The following is a 26,094-nucleotide window of genomic DNA, read 5'->3' on the forward strand; positions in this document are numbered from 1 at the left end:
GCTTTGTATGAGAAGAAATTTTTTATTTCTTTCCTCCATTTCTTCTTTATTGCTATTAGATTTGAAAGTTACATATATTGTGAAGTTTCTTTTTAAGACAAGCAAGGGGTTTGGTGTTCAACTCAACAAAGATTGTAGCTCAGAGAGATCACAAGACTGTACTCAAGAATTATACTCTTATGAAGATCAAGAAACAACTTGATGGAATCCTATGTATACATATCTCAATGTGAATTGTCGTCAAATAATTTTCTTTAGACTCCATCTCTCATTTTATCATTCTCTCATTATTTCTCAGTTTTCACATGCACAATCAACTTCCCACAAGATAAACAATGAGTGGATAGACTCATTGTTAGAATTCTTTGTTGTGAAGTGATTTTTCACCTCTCACATTGATTGCCTACGTTGGAAAAATGCTTACACACTTTTTAGCCAGGTAGGAAAAAGTGGTTTTGATGTTGCTTGAAGGAATATTAAATAATAATGAAAAAGATATATTGAAATAAAAATTATCTTATTACATTGATTTTCTTCATTGATTTTTTTTTATGAATAGGAAGTCTGGATTCTATTAATTAAGAGAAAATATACACTATCCACAAAAGTATGTAGGGGAATACATGATCACCCCTTAGATTTTAGATGGATAGAGCCCAAAAATTCAACAAGCATGGGAAACGCCTAAAAAATAACAAAAAATTACATAATAATGGCGAGTAGGTAGCTTAACCAATCCCAGTGAGAGGCGGAGGTGGATCCTTATCATATTTAAGACCCCATAGATCAACGAAGTCTAGGATATCATCCGGGAGGGTCCTTGGAACCCTCATCAACAGAAGCAACCTCCTCAGTATTCTCTTCATGACATGTAGGGGAAATGGGCAGAGCCAAGCGAGGAAGGGCCTTGGAAAAATTAGGCCAGGTACTGTCATTTCTAGTGGGCCACCCACTACCACCACTAGCAAGAGGCGCAACACCTCCAGAAACCCAGTCACCATGAATAGGCAAAGAGGAATGCCAATGGTGCGAATCCCGGCCATTAGACCGGTGGCAAGCATTAGACCGCAAGAAGAAGAACTACACCGACAACGCCACCCAGGAGGTGGTGATTGACCCCTTGAAGCAGGATGATCAAGAAGTTGTCTAGCAACTGTACAAGGGGTGTTTCCTCAATGCTCTAAAACCTCCTAAAGGTGGGCCACCTCAATGGTGACCTTGTTGGCTTGCACTTGGATCTGTAACATAACATTATTACATATACAAGTTTCAGCATAAAGAAAAACTTTCATATCAATAGAGTTGTGAGAAAATAAAACAACATTTTTTTCTTTCCATAAGGCAATGAGAATTTCTATCCTGAAAGCATGTCATATCTAGGTGAAGGAATGAGTGAGGCTAGGAGGGTCCCTGAGAAAAGCCATGTGCTAAGAGAAAGTTTTAGGCCTGAAAGTTCTTAATAAATCATGAATCTATCTCCAGAAACTCTAAGCATGACAACAATACCAGAAAAGATGCATAAAAGACTTTTGTTGCCCACAAAATGGGTAGTGATGATCCAAAACCCCTATGTGCCACAAGCGAGAGCCAACAGGCAAGCCTTGGAAAAGAATACACAAGGCAAAGTGGGCAAGTTTTGGGTTCACAATGGTAGACTAGATGCTAAGAAATCGACGTCGCCAAGTGATAGTAGTCAACTGCAAGTGCCATCATATGTTCAAAGCTAGTACCATAGGAAGATGCTAAGAGAGTCATCTATAACCCAAAGAAACTAGGAAGATGCTAAGAGAGTCATCTATAACCGAAAGAGGGTTTGTATCAAGAAAATGAAGGTACCACATCTTGTCTTTCAACCAGGGCCTCATAGAGTGAATGCCCAACTTGTGAAGCATATTCACAAACAGAGCCGGTAACACAATGTCAAACATCTATCGATCTGGCTAAATGAGCTGAACTGTACCCGAAAATCTTCCCAAGAGCGAATGCTCATGGAAGCTCTAGAAAAGAGATCTTTGGGAGTACGAATGCCACGCTTGTGAAAGCGTAAAGCATGTTTATTTGAAATTTCCTAGCAAGAGAAAGGCGCTTTGTGATCCAATAAGACAACTTTTTCTCAATTCTGGTAAGGACCGTATTCCACAAATCCACTGGAGAACATTGAAAAGGCAAAAGGGATACCTAGGAATCTAAAAACTTCACCATGATCTAACCACTTCCAGTCAAACTGGAGAAGCCACGAGGGAGCCGAAAGGAAGGGCTGCCTATAGCGCTGCGTCTTGTACCGTTGAATGGTAGACCCAGAGGCCAGACAAAAGATATCAACACAGCAAAGGGTCTCCCGAACATTCTGTTCATCTTCAATGAGAGTTAAGAAGGAATCATCAGCGAAGTGGTCGTTGGTTAATTGAGATGGTTTACCACTAGCCTCCATCATTGAATGTTGAGAATATGTTGTTGTTTGGAAAGATTCAAGAATATCACTGAAATCTATTACTGCATATAACAAATAATTAAACAATTTAAATCTATGATATTTCTACAATTCACAATAATGCTTAAAATGTTTGAAATGTTTTTAAGATTGAGAAACATTTTAAGATTCATACAGCTGTTCATTTTTTTCTGTTACAAATGCTGTCACGTCTCCTCGCGTATAATTGCAAAAAACGGATGGTGTCAAAATGCACTTAAAATGCTACCAAAATTTAGTTTCCATAAGACGAAGGGCTAAAGTACAATGACGGAAAAATAAAGCATAAACGACACGCAATGTTACAACAGTGAATGGGCTTTTGTTTAACGGGCGTTTCATTTACAAAGTACTACGTTAATTAAATCGACTTTTCCGTTCCCGTTACATCATTCACGTAGGTAAGACAACGGTAAATAAAAAAGTATGAAATCGAAGCATCCAATTAATTTGTTAACAAAAAAAGGCCGATAAAATGGTGTGAGAAATGCTAATAATATTGTAATATAGAACTAATCATAACATAACATTACAATAATAGATAGAGAATCCGCGGCTTCTGCATCACACCGATAACAACATTTACGAGAAAATAATTCAAGTCTCCCCTCATCATTCTCATTGGCGAAATCAACCTGTAGTTTTACTACTATTGTTCACCGCAATCTAAACCACGTCTCCTTTATTTATGGTCTATATATTCTCCTCGGACTTACTATCTGCGACAAGAACAAAAAGAAAACTTAGTTGATCACCCATTTAAGAGATGGAAATGTAAAATGTGTTGAAACGGAACTGTGAACTTACAAAGTGTCTAATAAGTAGGATGAGGTGGAGGAGAGCTATGCATGGGAGGATGACTGTAGTGTCCATGCTTTGGTGGGGGCTTTATTACTGCCTTGGGAGGAGATTTCTTCAAGGGAGGATGCACTTCACCAGGGCCATTGAATATAGGGGAACCTGGCTTGTGATAGAGAGGAGCATTAGCAGGAGAGAAGTGTGGGGATTTGTGGAAAGGTCGCGGCTTAGGAATAAGGGGAGAAGGGTGGGGCGATTGTGGGTTTGGAAATGTAGGAGAGTGAGCGTCTTGCATGGGAGACTTCTTCTCGAATGGGGGATTGTGAATGAAGGGAGAAGGGAAGTGTGGTTGTGGGCTTTGTAGTGGCGGTGGGAGCGTAGGTGGGTGAGCTCCTGGTAATGGCTTTCTATTGTGGTGGAAAGGACTAAGCAATGGCCTCTCCGATAAACACACTGACACAAATGCCAACAAGACGATGAGTACAAAAGAATTGTGAAGAGCCATCGCTAACATTGTTGATGGTGAGTTGAAATGGTGAGAGGGCTGAAGAGTATTTATACACAAACAGGTGAAGGCGAGCGCAGTAGAAACTTCCAATTCACACTGCTCAGCTGTTACATCTAACAATAGATAAATAAAAAAGAAGACTAAAACCTTGTACGTGGTGTGAATGAAACAAAAGTCAAGATTTGCGTGTCGGAGATTGTCCACAAAGTCGACTTTTTCAACGTGTGTACGACAAATTTAGTTCGTTAATTACGCATCGATTAAGGAGTTGGAATAATATTTCTGCGATTCTCTGAGTCCAAATATTTGGCACTCCCCGGCATTAACGTCTCTTTTTGAGAATGGGAAGGACGTGTCACATGTGGAGGCAAACCGCAGAAAGTGAGGGAGAAGGAGAGGGAGAGGGATATTCAACGTTTAGGCGTGAGAATGCAAATGGGCCGGATCCGACTTGAACGCTAAGTTATTCTTAAGTCTTGCCCTTACATTGTACGCTACTATTCAAAGATTTAAAAATAGTTCACTTATTCTAAAGTCTTGCCCTTACCTTGTAGGCTACTATTCAAAGATTTAAAAATAATGCACTTATTCTAAAGTCTTGTCCTTACCTTGTAGGCTACTATTCAAAGATTTAAAAATAATTCACTTATTCTAAAGTCTTGCCCTTACCTTGTAGGTTATTATTCAAAGATTTAAAAATAATTCAAGTATTGACATATGTAACTTGTCAGTAAGTGTTTCTCTAAAATGAAGGCCTCCAGATCTACCCTCTCTCTTTCTATATATATATATTGATAAGCCTCGGATCAATCTATATACATATAATGTCTTGGGATTATCAATCACATAATTTTTTTTTCATATTTAATGTTATAATTAATATATGTTTGAATAAAATAAGTTTTAGGATTAAGAATTATAAATAACAAATTAGTGGGATTAGAATGTAATTGGCAATCACAAATGTTTCATAGCTACGTATTTATAAGACAAATTATATATAGCTTTGTTCACAAAACTATTTTTAGGATTTAAGATTTTATTTGTAATATTGCTACTCCAATCTTACAACCAAACTTTTAAACCCTCTTTATTATGTGTGAATATTTGGACACTAATTACACCCTTACGATTAGATAATTATTTCTAAAATGAAAAAAAATATCGTTATATATGAACTACCAAACTCCACCTACATTTTTGTAGCTACAAAACTATATTCAGGCACCCATGGGGGCTTCATTGTCTAGGCCATATTATATCATGTGCATTCATATTGGGGGGTTTAATATCTTAAAAATGAGGCTAACATATATTGCTTATCAGTGAAAATAGGGGGTTTTTTAATTCAGACTATGAAAAAATGCAATATCTCGTGAAAATAAGGGGGCTTTTAATTCGGGCTATGTTTTGGGAGGGAGTGAAAAAAAAGGAGTTTAGGACAATATTTTTGAAAATAGGGGGATCATTTAGCATACCATGAATGCACATGATATAACCCAGGTTCACTAAGCGAAGCCCCTGTGCAAGCACCAAAAGCTTTATAATTTCTTGAGCAATTACAAAATCAAATTTCAAAAACTTGCACAATTTCTAGTTAGCTTCTAATTCATTTTACCATATTTAAGATTATTTCAACTATGAAACCTTAATAGAAGATCATGTATAATATCAAAGAGGTTATTTCCAAAGTAATCTTGGAGATGAAAATTTTCATGGATATGGATCATCTAGGAAAGTAATTTTAAAATAATTTGACATAAATAAGTGAGAAGAAGGCCAATGATAGAATCAACAACATCATTTGGAGTTAAATGATTTGAGACTTTTATTTCCCAATGGTGATATAATATTTGTAACTTGTGATTACCTATTATTAGTTCTATAATTGATAGACTAATGAAATACCAAAAACTACAGGCCAATTTTTTTTAAATAGATTATGCTTGGATACATATAAAAGATCTTTGAAATCTTAACCTATGATAAATATTTAGTTATATTAACTAGAGTATTCTAATAAATCCCTTTTTGCAAAACTCATTTAAGTTGTGAGCTGATTATGTTTTATTTACAAAACATGTCATTATCATTTTAGGTCTATTTTATAGAATTGGTCCCTCTTCACTATTATTCCACCTTGCAATTATTAAAATTAGCCTAGTTTATTCTACAATGTCTTTTCTTCTTACTTAGAGCGTAATTCTTATTTGCAATAGTCTTTCTTTAGAATCATAATGTTATTAGAGATTGGTGATTAGTATGGCCTACGGTAGGTTCTACCCTTTCTATAACAATTTCAAAGAGTTTCACGGATTTATGGTGGGTTTATAAATTTCATATTGTAGTATGATGGAAATGGATTTACAACTCCTTTTGTATTTTATCTTTTGAGGTCAATGCTCTACGTTTTAGTGATTGATGTATTTTTCATGTTTGTCTACCATTCAATATTCCTTCCGCATGGATAACCAATTTTGAAATAGGGTTTATGACATTTACCTACCTCGTTATTTATTTTTTAGCTTCACCTAAAATGGTTCATTATTTAATATTGATGGGCTACTTTTTAAAATGTGTATTGTTGAGTGGCTTAATGGGGTTTGGGCAAAGGGTTGGGGATTCATGTTACATTTACAAGAATGAATCACAAAGGGCTTTTTGTCATGCGTTTTAAAACCCATGTCATGCAAGAATGAGTGCTACAAAAATAATTCTAGAAATATTACTAACTCTTTTTTTGGAGCACTTAATTGGTTTCTTGATATCTTTAATGAGAAATTTGTTTCTATTTTTATTTTGATATGGCTTGTTATTAATGATTTACTACCTCAATTGTGAGATTTATTTCCCCATCTCCTTTCCTTGGTGGGTAACATTCTCTAAGTAAACTAAACTCAAAGCAATCTACCACATATGGATGCAAGGTTATCAATCGCTCTTTCTCATAGCATTAATATGAAAAAGTAGATTGTTATTGATCTTGAAAGAAATATCCAAACATATAAAAAATGACCTTTTATGGGACTCAAATTCATGCTTTCTCTGCAAAAAAGAGGGTCAACCAAAAAATGCCCTAGTTTTAAGCTAAGGCCTTTGAGAAACTAAATTTTGAGGGCACTAATGGTAATATGGAAACTCCTATGGAGGACTCTATTATGGCCATTTCATAAGGTTTCCCTCATGGCAATGTTAATTCTAAAGAGAATGTAGAGAGAATTAACCCTAAACATGATGTTGAAAGGGATGCAACTAGGGAAGATATTTTGAAAGATACTCCGAAAGATAATACTACTATCCCTAATCATTTATTTAATACCAATACTAGACAACCAAAGAATAGCCAGACATTGGCATTAGATAAGATTAGAGCTTTGTTGAATGAAGCTAAGAATAAAGAAAATTCTTGATCAAGTAGAATTAGTGGAAGTTGTACTGTCTTTACCTAATATGATATTCAAAGGTAAAGAAGGTTCAAATTATCCATTGAAAAATCTCCATGCTCAAGTGCAGATGAAATTATTCGAGGGGTTGATAAGAATGTATCCTTTATAGAGAAAAGAGAAGGGGAAAAGAAAAGGAAACACCTTAGTAGAGGTCAAAGTGAATAAAAGAGAGAAGGGAAGGAAATCGAAGAGATAGTAACCAAGTGTTTTGACAAATTTAGGAACAACAAAGAAATAAAGATGAACTTGAATTGCATTAGTTGGAACATTAGGGATGAAATTGAATTGCATTGGTTGGAACATTAGGGATGAACTTAATAATCTTTTAGTCTATTTTCAGATTTGTCATTACCAATGCAAAGGGTCTTCCTAGATATATGTATGTTCTTCATTACCAATTTTGATAAAGGAAGATTAATTATTGTGTATGGTTTGATATGGAATTAGTTTTAGTAAACTAATGTTCTTTATACTTAAGGTATGAATGGTTCGATCTATTGACATGTGTTGTGGATGTCATTTCTAATCATTTGGGATTTTTGCCTTATGACAATAACTTGGAGCCTTTGTTATCACATCAAATTTGATGTTTGTGTTCTTGGATTGGTAGGTATCACTTGAGATGGTGGTCACTTTGATTTTGTTGTAGATATCTCAATGGAGCATGAGAGAATGTTGGAGATTCATGTGGTTTCACATATGACTATGATGATGTATTTCACTTGTTGACCCTTATCAATGTATACATTTGTAAAGTGGAAAATTGAACCCTAGTGATTCCCCACCTAGGAGAGAGAAAGGAAATAACTAGGATAATTTTCAGTTGGGAGATACTTTGCATTCAAAAGAGGGGTTGAATTCACTACATCCAAACCCTAGAGTGAATAAGGATCTGAATACTAAGTCAATTGCAAGGGAGCAATGCAATTTACCCTCTCTTGTAAGTAGAAGAGTTGACTTGTTGACTATGCAAAAACGAGAGATAAAATGGGTGAAATGAGGAGCTACTGGCTCGGGATTGGGCAGTAAATTTGGATATGAGATATTTAGACTGATACGGATCTGCCCTGCAAATTTGGACAAAAGTCATCAGGACTGTGTTGAAAGTGCACATGGTCCTCCGAAAAATCCTTGAAATGAAAAGGGTTTTTCCGTCTCTGCAAATGAAGCCCAAAATTTTAATTACAGTTGTGCACCTACAACCTACACACAAAAAAGAAGGGAAGAAGAGTTGTGGATAGGGGTTTTCCTCAGTCAAACCCTGGTTGAGGAATTGACCTTGAAAGAAAGTAATTGAAAATGTTTAAATGTAAATGATGCAAATGTATACCTTGTAGATCTGCAATTTGTTGATGATGATTGCTTTGCTTCTTGAATGTAATCATAGGTGTTGCATGAAATGGCATGTAACATGACAAAACCCTAACACACACACATGCCTGCAAATGAATGTTGTAATTTTTATGTAATGGATGAATGAAGAAGACACATTAAGAAGGAGATGTTTGAAGACTTGAACACGTGAACACTTGATGATGTATATTTTCGCCTATGCTTCCTTATCCTTGTATATTTTCACTTCGCTTATGAAAATGAGAGGACTAGATTCACTTTTATACTTGCCTCAGAGGATTAATTTTCATCTCACTGAAGGCCGACATAGGAGAATTTAAGTTCCCAAAAAGAAAATTAGGTCCAAGGGTCATATGGACCCATCTTAGGGCCACCCTAAGAGGAAGGATAGGGGTACCACACCCCTATCCTAGGGGGGAAAGGGGTACCACGCCCTTGTCCTGTCCTATTTTGGGGCCTATACAGGGTCTCAAGGTGATGTAAGGGCCAAAACAGGAGAAGATTTAAAATTATAATGCAGAGAAGCTTCCCAATTGAGTAGGGGAATGTAGTTGTCACCTAAAATGCAGTCAAAATTGAAAGGGTTGCAATTTTATGATGCTACATTTATCCCCCACTTTAGTGGGAGTATGACTTATGCCAATACAACTGGTAAAGTAGAAGAAAGAGAGAGATGGAGATGAGAGATACAGAGAAATACCACAGGGAGTATAAGACATCACTAATATTGAGGAACAAATCCCCAAATCTTAGGATCTTAACTCACTCAAACATATGCAAGATAATACAAGACAAAAGGAACAAGACAAACAAAAACAAGACCAAACACAACATACACATGACAAAAACAAAACACGAGACCATAAATCAACTAGCCAAAGAGACCTCGATACAGATGTCTCAAACAACTAATTGAAACAAAAAGACAAATGCCATCACATAAACACCAATAATCACATAAAAGCGCAAAGCTTACATCATCCATGAACCATCAATAGTAAAACTAAGAGCTCATGAGAGGAAGGAGAGAGAGAACATGAATACACACTTTGGTGATCCATGAGAAGAAAGGCGAACAAGAGGAAACCATGGACATCTCGCCCCTAGAATTAGGTGATCCATGGAGAAAAAGGACATGGAAAAATAGCCCCTAGAGTCTATCTAGGTGATCCATGTAAGGGAGGAAGGTGAGAACGCTATTAGTTCCACTCAACCTCATGCGTGTGTGTGCAAGTGAGGTTCGAAGCACCTGATAGGAGTCTATGCCTGATTATGCTACAACATATATAATATGTATAGCACAAGTGTCAAGAAAGTGGCGGCATCTCGCTCTGAGAGTCTGCCCTTTGGTCAAGAAAATAGTGAAACCTTGGAAAGAGGAAAAGGAATATTCTTTCCCTCCAAGCATAGAGGAAAGAATAAATAGACTATTACATTTCACACTAAGTATGATTGCACCTTAAATTGTACCACCATGAATGACAAGGAGCCCCCAATAGGTAGGCTAACTATGTCACATAGTGAGGAGCAACATAATAGGAACTTGAATGTTATTTTAAATGATCATGATGAATATGACAATCATTGTCAGATGTTATTTTTAACATGCTTGAATCAATGTAATGTTGTATTTGTTGATTTATTATGAGAACGTGTGGATTTATAATAAAATGGAGAAGAATATGTTGACAAAGGAAATTGTAATTTCTCATGACTTTCTCGCTCACATTCAAGCATTTGTCCATTGCATCCATGTGTATGTTCAAAAGAGGGTTCGCTCTTAGGGGGAATTGGATTGAAGTTTAAAGAGGCCCAATCAATTTCAAGATTTTTGTTAAGAGAAAAATTTGGAATATGAGATTTAGGCATCTTAGACTTTCTAGAAAAGGTAGGAGTGAAATCTAAGGACCCCCAATCATCCTCTAAGAGTTATTCCTTAGCAACTTCTTTGGTAGGAGATGGTGTATTTGAGTAAATTGAAGAGAGTATTGTAGGAACTAAGAAAGCATATGATGCTTCACTTATGTTCTCAACAACTACCTCATTAGTATATGTGTAAGGCACAACATGATAATTAGGAAGAATTTTTGCTTTCCTAGGAACATGAATGGAATTGGTTTGATTTTTATTAGGCTCTTGGTTTTTGGGAGAGATAATTATGATGAGAAATGATATCATCCTCTCATTCTAAGGTATCTTTATGTTCAAGACACTCATTAGGAGAAGTATTATCATATGTAATTAATGCTTCATCTTTAGAGGGAAGATCATGTAAAGAAGGTGTGGTATCACTAGGATAAGTATCCATAATATCATCCTCTCGCACCAAATAATCCTTATGAGGGAGGTACTTTTTAGGAGAAGAAGGAACACAACTCTCCAAAGATTCATCTTTAGGAAGGAGATCTTTGAAAAAAGTTTCCATATTCCCTTTTTGCACCAATGTGCCCTCATTAATGAGATAAATTTTGGGAGAGGGTAAATTATAGGTATGAATGAAAGGGAGAACTAAAATATCATCATATGCATGAAAAGGAAAATCATGAACATCTTTAATCTAACTTGAAATTGAATTAGCAAAATAAGATCAAAACTCCATATGCACTTATGATAAAACAAGAAACTCATATGTCATTTAACCATTATTATGTTCACCCCATACATGCATAGAAAGTTGAATAAAGGAGGCAAAATGGAAATTGAATTGCAAATTTGAAATTGAAATTTTGAATTTGAAATTTGAAACTTGCAAAATAATTGAATAATTCAAAATTCTAGGAAAAATAATTATTCAATTAAATGAACAAATTGATTAAAAGAATAATAATGCAACCTCTTAGGAAATTGAAAATTAAAAATTAGGATTATGTAAAAAAAAATAACCTCTGAATTAAAAATTTTAAAAATTATCCAAAAGAGATTAAAATTAGGGCCTATTGAAAAACCTCTTAATTTTAAAAAATGAAAGTTGAATTAAAATTTTGAAATTTAAAATTAGGGTTTTTCTTAATTAACCACTTAATATTAAACTATATCTTGAAAATTTAAATTTTGATAGTGGAGATTATTTTTTATTTTAGAGGGACCAAAATTCGACAAAATCAACCAATTTTATGGATTTGAGAAATTAAATACAGTCATAACAATCTCCTAAAATTTTGGGAAAAAAGTCAGGGACCAGATTGAAAGTGCACATGGTCCTCACAACTTTTTCAAAAATTTTCAGGGATGAAAGCTATGATGATTTGAGAACTAACCCCAAAATATTGATTAATTTTACAATCTCTAGATAGGTGAAATTAAGGTTTGAATGTTGAAATGGAACCCTATTGATGCAGAGAGTCTTGGAGCTTGGTTCAATACACCTTCTTGAGTGACTTGTCCTACTCAACCCCTCAACTACTCAAGTCCATCCAGTGGCACTTAGTAGGGGTTATTCTAGTGACACCTCCAAGGTTTTCACCTATTTGGCTTGCCTCCAAGGTATAGGCAATGGTTTTGGACAATCAACTCCACCACTTGAGGTTGCCACCCCAGTCACACACACTTCACTCCAGGGCTCCAACCGCTCCTACAAGGATCTTAACACACAACCACTTCCTATGGGTCCCCAGTGCATCTACCAGGTGTCTTTGAAGTATTTTGAGGCTTTAGGCTCACAAAACCCATCGCTTTAGTTTTCTAACCTTTCTAGGTCTCCACCGGTTCCAAAATAGGCCTAATTACATTAGCCCTCCCTTGGTGGTTTTAAGGCCTTAGTTTGTAAATGACCCAAACAAGGCTAGAAATAAATCATGGATTAGAGTACCCTTTTGGAAGTTACAACCAATACTAGAAAACTACATTTGGTTTATTCGTACAAGTGGGGTTTCCGATGCTGCACTATTTTGAAGGGTTTACGTCTCACCAGGTGACTTGGAAAGATGGGTCTAAAACTCTGCACTAGTCAAGACTCCTACTAAAAAAGATTTAGGAATATCAAGGACACTTAGAGGGCTTTCCATTCATGTGTCACTTGTTCATGCACCAATCCCCATGTGCTTATTAATCACAGTTTTCTTGTTGTCCTAAGTCACCTACTCCTAGCAGTGAGCCTAGAGCTTCATTGTTTCTCCTCCACAAGGACCTACAAAACCAAAAATCCTATCCTAAAGCTATGTACAGACCCTAACCTAGCATTCTTAGTTATTTCAACAACTGCCATTAAAGAATGCCTAGGTTAGAGCCATTTTATTGGTCTTAAACCCTACTTGCAAGGGTTTTACACCTAGTTGCAAATAATGGAAGAAATCTCTGCAACCTAGGACAATCAAACCTGCAAATCAACCTTAATGAAGGCAAATACAATGAACACTCAATAATTGCAATGAGTTTACACCATCTAGTATGTACTAGACCATACAAACAATGAATACAAATGAAAAACTCTCAAAAACCAATGGAAACAAGTTTGCTTCACAATCCAAAAACTTGCTCTTGCATTTCCAATCCTCCAACTTGTATAATGAAGTGAATTTTAGCTTTTATCCTCCTATTTCAGTTAGTTCAACCAACTTTTAACTCCTATAACCAAAAATACAACTTTTGCAAGAAATTGTAAAATGTTGCTCAACAACTTTTTACATCTTTTGGCTTCAAGATGCAACTTTGCATTATAATGCATTTTTAGACTCCTGAGGGTCCTTAAACACCCTAAAGACCTAAACACAACACAATTTACCCCTAATACATGAATACATTCATCTGGAGTACTTTACCTATGAACTACCTAAGCATCTCACTTCTCAGGCTGTCAACATCCTGAACACAATTGACTCAAACCAAAACTTGGACACCTCAACCATGTCTCTATTAATTCCTAAATGGCTGGTCCATTATTACATCACAAATATAACTCACAAAATTGAAAGAAAACAAAAAATTGATACTTGGAGTATTTGGTGCCCTGCATCATACTCCCCTGGGACAAAGAACTCAAGTCCCTTGAGTTAAAAGGTCTGCAATCTCCACTCCATGTTGTAGTATATCTACCTCTAACATCCGCATGGCATCTGAATCAGGTAACCTTTCCCACTTGACAAGATATTTCTTGTAGACTCCTTTCCTTGTCTTCTTTACTATCTTGGTATCCAACATACTCTCCAACTTAACCGGTTGACTAGGTGGCAAGTACTTTATCTAATCTTCATGAACCGATGATGGCATGTCCATCTGATTTGTTGGTGACTCTTCCTTGTATGGATAGAGATCACATACATTAAAAATGGGAGATATCCCCAAGGTAGGAGGAAGTTCTAAAACCTCATATGCATTCTACCCATACTTGTGCACCACCTTGAGAGGCCCAATTTTCTTCATCATGAGTTTGATAGGCTGCCCTTTTGGAAGTCTCCTTCCTAAGGTATGCTAACACTAAGTCTCCAATTTTAAAGTGTACTTTCCTCCTTGTTTTATCAACTTAAACCTTATACTGCTCAGATTTTTGTTGTAAGAACTGCCTTACCTTATCATGCACCTCTTTAATACCTTCTGCAATTTTCTCCCCTTGTGCACTCTTGGGTTCCATTGAAATGAGATCTATTAGCTCCAATATGCCCCTAGGATGCAATCCATACACTATCTCAAAAGTACTTTTACTTGTGCTATGGTTGATTGAGTCATTATATGCGTATTCTGCTTATCCAAGTACTAGATCCCAAGTCTACCCATGTTGTTTTGTAAGACATCTTAGCAAGTTACCCAATGACCAGTTGACTACCTCTGTCTGAACATCTCATTGAGGATGAGAGGAAGATGAAAAAGATAACTTGGTGCCCAAATTCCTCCAAAGCTTCCTCCAAAAGTGGCTCAAAAACTTCACATCTCTATCACTAACAATGCTGATGGGAAGATCATGAATTTTGACTATCTCCTTGAAGAAGAGGCCTGCAATATAGGTGGCATCATTGGTGCTCTTGCAAGGTATGAAATGTGCCATTTTTCTTAACCTATCTACCACCACATACACACTATCAAATCCTCTTGGGGTCCTAGGAAAGCCTAACACAAAATCCATGCTCAGACATTCCCAAGGCCTTTGAGGTATGACCAAGGGCTGATATAGACCTACATTACTTGATGTTCCCTTTTCTCTTTGGAAGATGGTACATTTCTCTACAAACCTTCTCACTTCTGATTGCAACTTGGGCTAATAATAAAACCTACCAACTTGCTCCAAAGTCTTATCAATGCCAAAATGACCTCCTAGACCTCCTTGATGCTTCTCTTGGATAATATTTTTCCTCATAGAACATTGAGGTATGCAAAGAAGATGACCTTTGAATAGAAAACCCTCTTGTATCATGTATTCTGAATAAGAGACATGTGAGGTGTTTGAAAAATCAGTATAAACATTATATATCTCTGCAAAATCCTTATCAACCTTGTAGAGGTCTTTTAACTCACTCAAACCCACACTTTGCAATTGTATCTCCTGCATAGTCATGACTCTCCTACTTAGTGCATCAACTAATTTTTTGGCTTTTACTTTCTTATGTTTGATAGTGAATGTATAGGATTGTAAGTACTCAACCCACTTTAGGTGTCTTTGATTCAACTTCTCTTGCCCATTGAGGAAACTAAGGGCATGGTTGTTAGTGAAGACTACAAATTCTTTGGGCAGCAAGTAATGTCGCCATTTTTTCAATGTTTGAACCATTACATACAACTCCAAGTCATATGCGGAGTACCTTTTCTTATCTTCACTTATGTTTTCTGAGAATAAAGTTATAAGATGTCCCTCTTGACTTAAAACTACCCCTATCGCCCTTTGGCGTGCATCACATTCTACTATAAACAACTGATTGAAATTAGGCAATCTAAGGGTTGGCAGCTCTACTATCTTGGTTTCCAATATTTCAAACCCCTTATTATCTTCCTCTATCCACTTAAAGTGACACTTAATCTCTCCTTTAATGGTATTGAGAATAGGAGCACAAATATGGCTAAAGTTTCTCACAAACTTCCTATAAAAAGATGCCATTTCATGAAAGCTTCTAACTTCACCTATGCCCCTAGGGATGGGCCAATTAAGTATTTCTTCTACCTTACTTGGATCCATCTTTAAGCATCCATGAGAAATAAAAAAACCAAGGTATACAAGCTCTGTTTTCAAAAACTCACATTTTTTAAGGTTAATATTGAGTTGAGCCTCCTTCAACTTCTTCAAGACCATCTCCATATGCTTGAGGTGCTCCTCCTTGGACCTGTTGAAGATCAAAATGTCATAAAGATACATAATAACAAATCTACCAATAAACTCAACTAAGACTTCATTCATGAGCCTTTGGAAGGTACTAGGTGCATTGGTGAGGCCAAATGGCATCACCAACCACTCATATAAGCCTGCATTGTTTCTAAAAGTTGTCTTCCATTCATCTCCAGGTCTGATTCTGATTTGATGATAACTAGACATCAAGTCCACCTTTGTGAGTAGCTTGCACCTCCTAGATTGTCCAATAGGCCCTGAATCCTTGGCATGGGAAACTGGTACCTTATAGTAATCTTATTGATTACTCTAGAGTCCATGCACATTCTCCATTTGCCTCCCTTTTTAGGTAGTAACACAGTAGGAACAACACATGGACTCAAACTCTTCTTGATAAACCCTTTGTCCAAGAGTTCTTGCACTTGTTTGGAGATCTCTTCATTTTGACTAGGTGTCATTTTATAGGCAGCTTTGTTTGGCATATTGGCCCCTCATATTAAGTCTATATTATGATTCACATCTCCCATTGGAGGCAAAGAATCAGGCATGTCATCCCCTATCACTTCAGCATATTGTTTGAGTAGACCTTGCACCTCTTGAGGCACTTCACTCATTGGATTTGCCTTAGCTTCATCTCTAGGCTTCAACACTATAGCATAGCCTTGAGGACCTTCTTGTTTCAACACTTTGAGAAACTCTTTACCTCTCATCAGCATCACACTTGAGCCTATTTTCTTTTCTTCATTTGGATCAGGTAGTGGATTTATTTGGTACTTCTTCCCATTCTTGAAGATAAGATAGCTATTCTTTTCTCCATCATGAGTTGCTCTCACATCATATTGCCATGGATGGCCCAGCAGAAAATGAAAAGCATCCATAAGCAATATGTCACATAGTAATCTGTCCTTATACTCACCAATTTTAAAATCCACCCATGCTTGTTCATCAACCAAGACATGTTGTCCCTGGTTGAGCGATGATACCTTGTAAGGAGTGAGATGAGGTAATCTTTTCAGTTTGAGTTTGTCCACCATTTCAACTGAGACAATATTCCTAGTGGAACCTGAATCTACAATCACCTTACAAATCTTCCCATGTGACCTACAAGTGGTCCTAAACAAACTTTTCCTCTATGGTGGCTCTTGAGCTAGGGGTATCTTGAGCATTTTTCTCCTCATCATCAAGTTTTCTCCATTTTTCACTGGCCCTGCCTTGCTAATTGAAGAAGTTACACACTAAGTATCCTCCTCTTGCAACAATTGAGTTCTTCTTTCCCCATGTATGAGCTTGTTGAGCTTGAGGATTTTCCCAAAGACTTATTCATGGTATGCCTAACTTGATTGCAATGATAATACCTACTAGTGAAGACCATGTTTCTTCTTCCTGAGTTTCCAAATCTGCCCCTAAAATTTCTCCTTCCTTTATAGGATCCTCTAAATGGTCCTCTCTAAGAATCCTGACTGCCTTCTTGGCCTTGCTGCTCTTCATTTCTTGGTGTTTTCTACCCTCTACCAAAACTTCCTCTACCTCTGAAATTCTTACCTCCCCTATGTTTCTAATTTTGTTCACTCCTCCTTTTGATCTTCTCTTCTGCCCTTGGGGCCAACTTAAAACACTTATGGACAATGTCTAGTGTGAGGATACTTATCTCATCTTGTATGTTCTGTCTAAGGCCATTCGTGTACCTGGCCAACTTCTCCACTTCATTCTCATGCTTCCTAGCCCTCAAACTGAGTTTATGGAATTCCTCAGCGTATGCATTGACATCTAACTCCCTTTGTTTCATATTTTGTAGTCTCTTATGTATTTTAATTTCATAATCCCCTGCAAGGAATTGTGCCTTAAGTCTAATCTTCATACGCTCCCATGAGGTTATCTTTTTCTTTCCTTCTTGTATCCTTTCTTCCTACATCATATTCCACCAAACTAATACTGATCCTCTCAATCTTGATTTAGCCACATTGACTGTTTTCTCTTCTGCTACCTCTTTATAATCAAAGTGATTATTGAGAGCCTCTATCTAATCTAGCAACTCTTCTCCATTGAAGTTTCCTCCATAGGTGGGTAATTTATCCAAGTTGTCTTTAGAAATGGATTTGACTGTATCCAAGAATAGCTTTTAGTCTTGAGGCATGGCTACTGCTGCTAGTTCATCTCCATCTTCCACTTATTCATTAGTCTCATTACCCCATTATGTCTTAACCATCCCCTTCTCCTTCTTAACCTCTCTAGTTCCTCTACTTCCTTCTACATCCTTCAATCCTTCTATCATCTCTGCCACCAACTGTCAGATGGCTTCTGGAGTCATTGTCTTTGGAGGCATTGAACTTGCTTCTGATTCTTCACAATCTGACATACACCAAATCTTTCAAAGAATGGCTCTGATACCACTTTGATGCAGAGAGTCTTGGAGCTTGGTTCAATACACCTTCTTTAGTGACTTGTCCTACTCAACCCCTCAACTACTCAAGTCCATCCAATGTCACTTAGTAGGGGTTATGCTAATAAGACCTCGAAGGATTAAACCTCTTTGGCTTGCCTCCTATGTATAGCCAATGGTTTTGGACAATCAACTCCACCACTTGAGGTTGCCACCTCAGTCACACACACTCCACTCCAGGGCTCCAACCACTCCTGCAAGGATCTTAACACACAACCACTTCCTATGGGTCCCCAATACATCTACCAGGTGTCTTTGAAGTATTTTGAGGCTTTAGGCTCACAAAACCCATCACTTTAGCTTCCTAACCTTTCTAGGTCTCTACCGGTTCCAAAATAGGCCTAATTGCATTATCCCTCCCTTGGCGGTTTTAGGGCCTTAGTTTCTGCAAGTTCCAAACAAGGATATAAATAAATCATGGATTCGAGTACCCTTTTGGAAGTTACAGACAATATTTAAAAAGTGCATCTGGGTTATCCGTACAATTGGGTTCTCCAATGCTGCACTATTTTGAAGGGTTTAGGCCTCACCAGGTGACTTGGCAAGCTAGGTCTAAAGCTCTTCACCAATCAAGATTCCTGCTCAAACAATTTAGGAATCTTCAAGGGAACTCAGAGGGATTTCCATTCATGTGTCACTTGTTCTTGCACCAATCCTCATAAGATCATAAATCACACTTTTCTTGTTGTCCTAACTCACCTACACCCAACGATGAGCCCAGGGCTTCATTATTTCTCCTCCACAAGGACCTGCAAAACCATAAATCCTATCCTAAAGCTATGTATAGACCCTAACCTATAATTCTTACTGATTTCAAGAGGTTCCATCAAAGAATGCCTAGGTTAGAGCCATTTTCTTGCTATTAAAACCTACTTGCAAGGGTTTTACACCTAGTTGCAAAGAATGGAAGAAATCTCTGCAACCTAGGACAATCAAACCTGCAAATCAACCTTAATGAAGACAATTACAATGAACACTCAATAATTGCAATGAGTTTACACCATCTAGTCTGTACTAGACCGTACAAGCAATGGAAACAAATGAAAAACTATAAAAAGTCGGTGGAAACAAGTTTGCTTCACAATCCAAAAACTTGCTCTTGCATTTCCAATCCTCCAACCTATACAATGAAGTGAATTTTGACTTTTATCCTCCCATTTCATTCGCTTTTGTGTGTGTGAAAAGTGGACCTCTGGAATACACAACACTTCAATTAAGTCATTAGATGCATGGTTAGTAAATCAATAATCAATGAATAATAAACCATTACAAAGTAACCCATTGCCTTCTAGTAGATGTGAGTTTAGATTTCTCTCAGATTGCTAAGCTATCCAGTGACTAGACAACACCTAAATGAAGGATTTTTAATCTATATGAGCATGAATATGAGCTAAATGGATGCAAGATTTAAGCTAGATATGCAAGATTAATCTAACATGATTTAAGCAATAAATGAGCTAAATGATCTAAATATGTATGCAATAACTAATATGTGAATATCTAAATGCACAAATATTAATGAACCTTAGTAAAATAAATTAAGAAAGTTAGATGATAAATCAGTGTCAATTTTTTAATTTAGTACAAATGAACATCTAACAATTTAGGATTAATTTAAAATTACAATTTTTTTTGTATGTATTTATATTATGTATTTTATATATTTTAGTCTTTCATTTTAGTTGGTTGACCTTCACTTCTTTGTTTTCTAATATTTGACAAATTAGTGGTATTTATAAAAATCTTTATTAGGTTAGTATTATGTTAAAAGGAGATATTTTTTTCTAAGTGAACCCTCAAACATATGTATGAATAATTAAAAATAACAAGCTTCTATCACACAAATGCTCTTATGAATGCTTTCGTGGAGCTTGAATCCTTTCAATGCACCACTTGAAATGTGCAATACAAATATTATTCCAAGCAAAGAAGACTATTTTTTGTGTCAAAATAAATCCATTGAATACCTTTAAATACAAGGTCATAGCAACGAATTGTGAGAATGAATAAGAAGAAGACCGATAGAAGAATCAACAACATTGCATATACTAAAATACTTAAACATTTCACCTTCCCTACTTGTTATATCCTAACAGCTTATGATAACTTATGATTAAATCTATAATTGAGAAACTAAGTATGAAAATTTACAACCCAGAAATTACTATAGATTATGCTTGGATATGTAAAAGTGATCTTCAAAATCTCAATCCATGATAAATATGTATTAATGTCAATCAGAGTAGTCTTATTTCTCTTTTGGAAATCATTCACTATGAGTTTATTATGTTTGATTTGTGGAAGATGTCCTTGATTTTTAAGGCATATTTTATAGACTTGTGGTTAAATTGGTCCCTCTTGGCTATTATTCTATAATGACATAGATTCATGTTTTCTTTCCTTTTATCCTTGAGTTAATTTATCGTTAGTTTTGAATTTTTAATGTGTTTCTCATGGTTCTCAACCATTTTATATTCCTTTCTTTCACATGGATATCTATTTTTTAAATAGGGTTTGAGATGTTACCCTACATCATTATCATTTTTTTGGCAATGAAAATTTATAAAACCAATCACACATTCCTCATTTTCATGACTTGGTTTTTTAGAATGTTTTACACCTAAGAGTTTAGTGATCTCCCATCAAGTCCCAAACCTTACTAGCTACATATGTTTATAAACTTCCAAAAAAGTTGATTACACCTAAATACCTTCAATATTAGAAATTTAATGAGCCCATTTATGGAAGTTGTAGTCAAGTTCTCATGCCTAGCTCATTCATTTTTTTGAACATATTCTTAGATTATACTACTTTACCATGTACTACTAATTTTATTTATTGCATTTAATTTTTAGTATTTATTGCATGAATAGAAAATTAAATTAAGGTTTCAATAGATCTTGTTATATATATAAATCTCATAACACTACATTCCTCATCATTTTATGACTTCTAGAGTATGCTTGGCATCCCCTTGTCTTGATAAGTTGTAACTTGAATTCATTTCCTTTCTTGATATATACTTTTCTTATTTTGAGTTATATGTGTAATATTGATAGTGCAAGCCCACAATCAAAGTCTAAAAACCCACTTCATTACCATTGGCATTTTCATGCCCATGGTTTACCATTGATAACTAGTCTAAGAATACATGAAATGAACTATTTTGCTCCTTAGCTTATCCCATGTTGTAAAATTTTTTAAAATGATGCCCAAGTCTATGGCTTTTTGGCTAAGTCCGGTGGTTATAAAACTTTTGTTGGTCCCCAACATGGTTTCCACAACCTTGCCAGGGTACAACATGGTTTTCATGACATCCTCAAGCTTTTCTTGTCATAAGTTTCAAAAGCTCTTACAAAATGATTTTTCAGAGGTTCAAAGTGATTTCAAAACTACTATCGGCTCACAACATAACTTTGGAAAACAATGTTGAGCCCTTCTTGTAACTCCCAACTACTCAGAAGGAGAAGTGCACATTCTCAAAGGAATCTCAAAAAGACATGTCTTTTGACATTAGAATTTGATTATGGAACCAATATCAGCTTTAACATGTCAACAACCCCACTCTCATGATATAAATAAAATGGAATTAAGAGGCCATGGTGAAGGGAAACCAAGGAATCCACATGGCCAAATTCTATGAGTTCATAGGAATAAAAAATAGGGAGTCATCCCAAGGTGCAATGGTAGGTGAAGTTGCCAAGTGTCATCAAGTCCATATTAGTAGGTCGTTGTTGACTAAAAGAATATGGAGGATTGCTATGGTCAAACATGGTATGATTAATCATTCATGATTGATCATCAAGATCCATAGCCATGTTTTAGAATAGATAAAAAGTTTGAATATTGAATCGGTAGACATTGATCATACAGATCAATGGCTAGAGTTTAAGGGATGATTATGTGTATCTCTCATCATTCAGTAGGCCCACCAAAATTAGGATCAATGGCTAATGTTTGAATGCTTCTTAAATGGCCCTGGACTAGGGTTTCCATGCAAAGATTTGTCATAGTGGGAGTAAATTTAATGCCCCACTCTATTAACTACTATCTTTTATGGCCAAGGTAAAAGAATGGGGTCATTAAGTTGCTTGCATATTTCTATAGGCTCTCGTTCTCTTGCATTGTCTTTTAGGGATGATGAAAATAATTGAAGAATTTAGGTCTTTTTCATGTTTACACAAAAGTCTTTTGTTTCCTTTCATATACTTTTCCTCCTTTGGACTCATAACTCCCCCATTTTTTGGGGATGAAGTCGATTTAAAACAATCATATTGATATCATACTATTTATCTAATATTCATACCAACCATAAATATTTAAATCCCTTATGTTTTCTTGCATGATCTTGTTTGTATGTGTAATCATCTTGATTTTTCCTATGTTTTGGGTATTTTATTTTTGCAACATTGTTGTCTATGAATGTATATTTTTTGAAAGGAAATTTCTCTAGATTTATGTACACAATTAATTTAAGGTGGGCACATACATTTCTCTATGCATTTAACTATGTTCAAACACCAAAAGAGTAGTTGTTCACTTATACCACACACAACAATATTGTTTGTGCTATCACAAAACCTTTTTGTAGCACTTTTAACAAGACTAACTAGAAAATAGAGTATTTTTTTCTTGGCCAATATTTTATGGTATCATTCGCATGAAGCTCACCTAGTATATCTAAGGATTTTTACCAGCCCATGAATTCTTCACTTGTTTATGAGCCACCTAGCGTAACATTTTCTAGCCTTGTGATTTATTAACCCTTGACAAAATGGCACCTACTAAGCATCCAAGGATCTTGCTAGTCCTAGAGACCATGTTTTCTGTGTTTGTGACACAAGTCCTATGTTCACGAATATGGATCATAGTGAGAATCAATGGATATTATGAATCCTTGATGCCATGCCCTGTGCTATATATGCTTCGTGTACATTTTTAAAGTTGATCATAATTTTGCTCACTTTGTGTTTGACCTTTCATCTTGATATTATAGATTGATTAGACCTAGAATCTTTGGCTTCTCCGTACTTTATAAGTATGAGAATAATTTCATACTCTCACTAAAGGAGACACTAAATGTAGTATCATAGATTATTGACCTTAATAATTTCACATTAGACTTGGGACCCATTTTGGAAGATATGCCTAATTTATGCTTGATTGTGCCTAGTTTCAAGAACACTTCCATAAACTTGGTTCATTCCCCTATATATAATATTTTTGGTACTTGTTTTGCAAAGGCTAGGGCACCTAGTGGTCATATCCAGGCAAAAAGAGCTCAACTTTCAAAGAATGAAAGTCAATTGTGCAAATAGCATTTCTTTGTCAACCTTCACCATAAAATTATTTTAGAAAGGTGTAAGTTGCATATGAATAGATCTCCCTTTCCCATTTAAAATTCTATCAAGTTCAAATAAGACTCCTAAAATCCTACCATTTAAATCCAACATATATCTACACTTAAGGAGCAAAATATTCAAGCATGCAAGTTTGGTCGATTATATCATGTTTTTAAATGTTGAAATAATGCACTAATATGTTACAAGACTTCACTCCATCACATCAAGCCTTGCGTAAGATTCCATAAAAGAGTTTCATACTTGAGGTAATATCCTCTCAATTCAACATTTTATTACTTGTTTAGCTTATATCCTTGCAAGGGCATGCACTCAAATCTCATCATTAGCCATTGTATAAGTGGAAACACTAACATGGGGTTTGACTTAGGAATGCCCTTAATGGAACAATATTTTTTCTTACTTTACATTTGTGTGGATGTAGATCTTATAGTGGGAATGTTATAGAAATGCACAACATATGGTGATAGACTTCAACAAAATTTTAATGAATGAAAAAGCCTCAGACTAGAACACTCAGTGCTCTTGTTCTATCATTTTGAGACAGATTTTTGCAAAACATTGGTACATGACCTTGCAATTATTTTTTTGATCATCTACAACAATTTCAAACACCTTTAGACTAGGATTCCCTACACCCCTCTCTGACACAGTCAACTCCAAATTTCAAATCTAGATTCTTCTCTATCTATCATGTAGATTTATCTTGTTGGTTTAATATTTCATAATGTATATGCTATTTACTATTAGTTATAATCATTTGTTTCATCATTAACTTATTTCATCTACACACACTTCACTATCTCATTTCTTTTATAGCAAAGGAACTAAATCAAAGTTCTTAGCTCTTCTTTTAGGACTATAGTTAGGCCTATTCATGTTCCAATATTATGAAAGGAAGTGGAATGTTTAGTTTGCATTGACTGATGCAAGATCCCATTTGCCAACATTTCACTTTCACATCACTAACTTTATCCTCCTTCAAGATTGAAAAAGACTCTTGTTATCAAACTCCATTTGAATTGTAATGTTTTGCTTTTTTTTATCGTCATCCATATTTGATTATCCATCTTTTTAATATCCTTATCTTTAATAATCATTTTATTCAATATTTTCTGCAACCACTTGAACAAAGTCAACATTGCCTTACATCATGATACTTGAACATTCCACTTTTGATAATGAAAAGTATAAATATTCAACTGCATAGAAAATAACAATAAGACCAGCTTAAATGTCTGTCCTACATGACTATAAATTGCAGATTTCCTATTTATAAATGTTTGATCATTTTGCAGGCAAACTTTGTAAACTCTCATGCAACCAAATTTTGACTAAGACGAATGGAAACACATCTTATAACTTAAAATCAATATAGTATATCTCCAAAGAAAATAAAGCCCTTTATCTTCTTTTGATATTGCATCTCACACTCATGCAAAATTATTTTCTTATCTTTGCCTTTTAAAAAATGTCATATAAATTTTCAAATGAGCAACATAAATTTTTGATCAAGTGGACAAATGAAAATAAAAAGCATATCATTCCAAAGCATCTCTACGAAGGAGAATACAATAACATATCACAATCACCTGTAGGGGAGAGGATCCAGTAGTTGAGCACATTCTAATTGTTGTGATGCTAATCATTTATTTAATACCCATAATTGAATGAAATATACCCTTAGTAGTAAAAGACAACCAATCATGTGATGCCACATCAGCTGCACAAGTATGGGGGCCCCTTATGCATGACTATTGATCTCACCTTTTTCTCAGGCTGTTTTGGACACCTTGACAAAAAGCATGGTGATGTGGCCTTGAAACCTTATTTATAAGGATGGACTTGCCAAGTAAGCTACTGTAAAAAAATGAGAGTGATTTGAAATTTCCATGGGGAATTTTGAGAAGTGCAAAGTTAGGGTGCTCAACTACAGAGTCCTCTCTCTTAGTAGTATTTATTCTCTTGATAATTTGTAAAGTCAATCTCCCTTTTTGACCATCATTGTTCCTTGGTTTTCACACATAAAATCAATTTCCCACAGGATAAATGATGAGCGGATGATCTAACCGATAAAAACTCTTTGCTTTGAAATGAATTTTCACTTTATAAGTCGATTGCCTATGTGGCTAAATGCCTACACTCTTTTAGCCAATGAAAAAAAAGTAAATCTCATATCAATTTAAGAAAGAATATAAAACAGGAATGGAGGAGGATTTATCTTATTACATTAGTTTTCCTCATTATATTTTGAGAATATATTTTTATATAAAAAAATTTCATCACTGTATATAACAAATAATTAATTGCATAAATTAATGTATATTATCCAATACAAGGACGATCATTTGCTTGCTTAATATGACGAAAACAGTTATCATATCTCTATAATTCATAATAATGCTTAAAAAGTTTATAAAATTTTAATACTTTTAAACATTTTAAGAATCATACTGTTGTTCAGTTTTTGTTA

At 35.4% G+C, this 26,094-nt stretch overlaps 1 long non-coding RNA gene across 1 annotated transcript; it reads right to left on the minus strand.

The window, feature by feature from the left end:
* Window positions 1–2,949: 2,949 nt before the first annotated feature.
* On the minus strand, window positions 2,950–3,801 carry LOC131047676 (uncharacterized). Its single transcript, XR_009106279.2, has 2 exons — window positions 3,278–3,801; window positions 2,950–3,189 (listed from the first exon to the last, which is right to left on the minus strand). It is a non-coding gene; the product is annotated as an uncharacterized LOC131047676 (long non-coding RNA).
* Between the last annotated feature and the right edge of the window lie 22,293 nt (window positions 3,802–26,094).

This window comes from Cryptomeria japonica, chromosome 4 (assembly GCF_030272615.1).
Source record: "Cryptomeria japonica chromosome 4, Sugi_1.0, whole genome shotgun sequence".
In the NCBI taxonomy this organism is placed as follows: domain Eukaryota; kingdom Viridiplantae; phylum Streptophyta; class Pinopsida; order Cupressales; family Cupressaceae; genus Cryptomeria; species Cryptomeria japonica.